The sequence below is a fragment of the Lathyrus oleraceus genome, chromosome 7, assembly GCF_024323335.1.
Source record: "Lathyrus oleraceus cultivar Zhongwan6 chromosome 7, CAAS_Psat_ZW6_1.0, whole genome shotgun sequence".
NCBI lineage: Eukaryota > Viridiplantae > Streptophyta > Magnoliopsida > Fabales > Fabaceae > Lathyrus > Lathyrus oleraceus.
Genome location: NC_066585.1, coordinates 545,779,407 through 545,784,228, shown reverse-complemented (window position 1 = coordinate 545,784,228; position 4,822 = coordinate 545,779,407).

Sequence of the window (4,822 nt, the reverse complement as noted above, 5' to 3'; positions counted from 1 at the left end):
TGATGTAATATATGAGAGATATTTTGGACCTTCTAGAAATAATGATTTTTATTTTATGATGCATAAAAATGATTAATAAAATTCAAATGGATATTTTGATGATAAATCAAATGATCATGAATTTATTTATTTTCAAAATGCAATTTTAGTTAATTTCTTCAACATGTAAAATATTGACTTTATGTTGACCTTTTTACTATAATGCATATATGCATGATCATGGTGACTGTATTTGATGATAAAAATGCATATGGCTAAAGAATATAAAACTTGACAAATGGACATGTATCAGATAAATTTGAAATACCCGAACAAAATTGGGGTATGACATGTGCCCATATTTAATTACCTTGGACTAGAAGGAATGAATGACAACGGTCTTCATACATTCATGGTGGAAGATAATTAAATACAAAAAGACCCGAATTTTGTCCTTTGAGATGCAAGGATGAAATGTTAAATGGAAATGCAGTAAGATGTGTTATTTATAAGGTAAATTAAACAATCAAGACTCTTTGAGCATCACATCTCAAAAAATATGATCCCTCGCGATGGTCGTGAAAAAAAAATGATTCGAACAGAGTCACCACCGAACTTTATTTATTCCAATGATGGAACAGAAAAATATCGATAAAACCTTTGAAAAATAGAATAATGATCGTCGCAACCATATTCGGGTTCTGGAGTCGATTACGCAAGGGGAAGGTGTTAGCACCCCTCACATCTGTTATACTCAATGAGAACCTTTTAGTTAAACTTGTGACTTGAATGTTAGTTAATGTTATTTTTTTTTCTCTCAAGTGAATATAAGATTGAGAAGAGAAATGAAATGAGAACCTCAAAAAAGGGGGAAAAAGGAGTGTTTTATTAGTGTGCTCGCCAAGATCTCGTAATCTCGTGTGTACGTATCCTTATAGTGCAATAAGGAAATCAGAGCATTCGTAGTTCAGGGAACTACAATTTGTGATATCTTTTAATGAACAACTGTTTATATCGTGTTCTAAAGACTAAACATTGACTTGTCTACTCTCGGCGGAGGCTTAATCACTAGTTTGTTATGCGCGTTAGAAGGGAATGAATAATGTTCTTTTTGAAAAAGATGTTCGATCACGGGGGAGAAAAAAAAGTAGGTTTGATTGGTTAAATTTTGTTTTAATGAAGAAGTACTTAGATCATATTCTAATGGTTAAACGTTGGCTTGCATGCTCGTAGGGAAGACTTAAGCGCTAGTTTGTATACGCATTAGAAGGGATTAAGCAATGTTCTTATAGTTAAAGTTTATTGAGGTTGAACACATGTCTAGATCGCATTCTAACGGTAAACCATGACTTGCTTACTCGTGACGGAGGCTTAAATGTAAGTTTGTACACGTTAAAAGGCATTAGAAAAATGTCCTATTATGAAAGGTTTTCGATCACACGGGGGCGAGAGAATAAGTTAAAGTTGACGTGTTGTATGATTTTTAGGTGAATGACGAGTATTCGATAAGAACAAGACGTGAGCCTTGAAATCAATTATTCGGGATATTGCCGGAATGCGAGGCTCCAACAAAACCTTTTTCATTCAATTAATTATGAAAAGTGTTTGATGGACAATGGACATTCAAAAGATTGTTCAAAGGTTCCACCGGATTGCTAGACTCCAATGGCCTCTATTTTCATCCAAGTTTTTAAATTAAGTATTTTATAAACAAAAGAGTGAATGAAAAGCCAACTCAAGACGTGTGCCTCGAGAACAATCACTCAATGATTCAAGGAATGCGAGACTCCAAGTACCCATTTCTTTCGTATTTTATTAGAAAAAGATCTTTGAATTAAATTTAAATGGAAAAGAGTTTAGATTGTGTTGGGAATGAATTAAACAAATCAAAAAATGCAATACTTGGTGTTGGACCAAGATAATAAAATTATTTTATAATAATAAAATATAAAATGAATTATTCACTTATTAATATTAATAAATTAATTACTCACTTAATTATAATATTCTAAAATAAAAAATAAAAATAAATAGAATTTTAAAAATAAGAATAAAAATAATGTCAGAGAAAATATTTTAGTTCCATTATGCTATTATTATTTAAGGTCTAACCGTTGTTCTTTCCCAGGATTCCAGGTTGAATGTATTTCGCGCTTTGAAACTCTTTCTTTTATTGAATGATGTATATATGGTGCCTTACCTTACATTTTTTTGTTGATGCACGTTGGGGGGTTGGATTTTTGTGGAACTATATTGATGTCGACCGTCGATTTTTGGGCTCATCGAATTGCTTTATCCGATACTTCGATGAGACACTTAAAGGTCACTAGAGTTAAGATTTTCTGACCTCCTTTCTACTTCAGAGCAGGTATCTACCTTAAATAGATACGAGTCTCACCTGTGGTAGATCCGATCAGAAGGTCATCCTTTCTCGGACCTAGAATAACAGTTTGACATTGACAATGTTCTTTAATAAGTTGTTATAGTTTTTCCATTATAACAGAGACTCTCAACGGCGACTGAATATCGCTATTGATTGTTTTCCTTACAGCTGAAGTATGAGGTATCTTTCTTTGGGGACTCTTGGTGGACCTCTTCTCTACGATCTGGTCTGAGAAGACCCTGGTGCATAAAGTGGAAGTCATGTAGCACACACAATATGCACTCTGGTATTAGATCGGGGCTCGATATTAACTATGAACTTGAAGTATCCAGACGTCATTAACTATGAACTTGTGGTATCTTGAATATACCGCTACAATAATCACCCCGACCAGATAGGGAAGTTTGGGCGCAGCCAGGTCGGACGGTGGATTGGGAGGCTTCATCCTGGCCTTCATGGAAATTTCCTTTGTACCCCGACGGAACCCTATATTTGGATCTGACATCCTTTCTTCCAGTGTTATATGGATTTCTTGAGGAAATTAGAGATCTTGACGGTGGAAGGTCGAGGTGAAAATGTCGAATAACCAAATAGACTATGGTGAATCTTCGCATTTGCTCATGAGCACGCTCAATTACGAGAACTGAGAGAACTGTGAATGATGAAACTGGAAATAGAACGTGATTCGTGGAGATCGTTGGAATCAATAGTTGAATGTGTTTCAAATTAAGTAACTTAAGAAGGCTACGAATTAGATAATTAGAAATTAGATCTAAAATTGTGAAAATCATAGAAATCAGAAGTCGTTTTCCATAAATGACATCATTTTTCCATTTGGGAACTAGATATGAATGTTCCAACTTCATGAAGGAACCATAAATGATGAGAGTTGGATAACTCTTAATCTTGAACAATGACTACGATCTGTTTCACGATGGCACGGGGTGGACCTGCACGATTAGCACTCAAACGCCAAAGTTATGTCAAGATTCAAAATGAGTATAATGAAATTGGATATTATAGATTGTGTACCTTCTCATATGTGAACTATTTTTACATATTGGGTCGAATAGAGTAGGCTTGAGACAGATTGAGCCTTGGTCAATTGGGTCTTTGGCCGGTCCAGAAAAGGTACCATAGGTTAAACACTTAAGTTATGATACAAAAGTGCATTACAACTCGAGCTCAAAATGGTTTCTTGATAGTGGTGATTCAAAGCATGATAGGAAAAAATCCTCTCTTATTTTACTGCTAAGAAAGGAGACCTTGTTTTTTATGGTGACAACAAAGGTAAAATGGTTGGTTTTAACACTATTCATAAGTGTCTTAATCCTACCTTTGAGTTTTTTTAAAAGGTTTATGACACAATTTATTTGGTATTAAATAAATTGTGCGACAAAGGTTAAGAGTATGGTTTAATTATTATATATGCAATGTCATTAAAAAATGTTTTTATTCTTCTATTAATTTTTTAAAATTATAAAAAATATCATGACTATAGAATAATTTATACTTGTTATCATTGATGAAACTAACCATATTTTTGTAGTAGAGGTAGAAGTTTTTGTTTGTGCATGTATTCGAATAAAAAAGTTTTTTAAAAGATACAGACAAAAGTAGGGAATAACAAACCCAAATAGTAGTCAATCTTAAATGATCATGATCAAATAACATAGAAAATATTTCAAAATGGTAAGGCATCTGAAGAAGACGAATAAAATTTTAAGCTTAATGAATTGGTATCAAAGTTGGATGTCACCAACCGTGAGTAAAAGTGTGGTCTTATGTCCTTTTTAAATTTGACTTTATGTGATTTTAATTTTGTTTTTATCATGTAACTAATCTATATTTTATATATGAATAATTTCTATCTATTTTTGTTATATTTTCCTCCTTTTGTGATGATTTTTCACTATTTTTCTATAACTCCAAAAATAAATAAGTGTACTTCTAGAAGGAATAAATTATACTCTCTTTATCTCTGAGGTAGAGTTAACCACTCTAATATTTTTCATCTTAATTTATTTTACCACTTTTCTGAGAGATATGTTGCCATCATAAAAAAGGGGGAGAATGTGGTTCGATGTGCTGTGCATGTAACTATGGACTTCATTGTGATTTTGATAATGACAAAACACTAAAACAAAACAATCATATGCATATGCATCATCAAGTAAGAAAAGAATTGAGTTAGATCAAAAAACAAAGCTAGAAGATTTTATGTCCTTTTTAAATTTGACTTTATGTGATTTTGTTTTTGTTTTTATCATGTAACTCATCTATTTTAAATATGAATGATTTCTATCTATTTTTGCTATATTTTCCATCTTTTGTGATGATTTTTCACTACTTTTCTATAACTCCAAAAAGAAATAAACATACTTCTAGGAGGAATAAATTATACTCTCTTTATCTCTAAAGGAGAGTTAAGCACTCTAATATTTTTCATCTTAATTTATT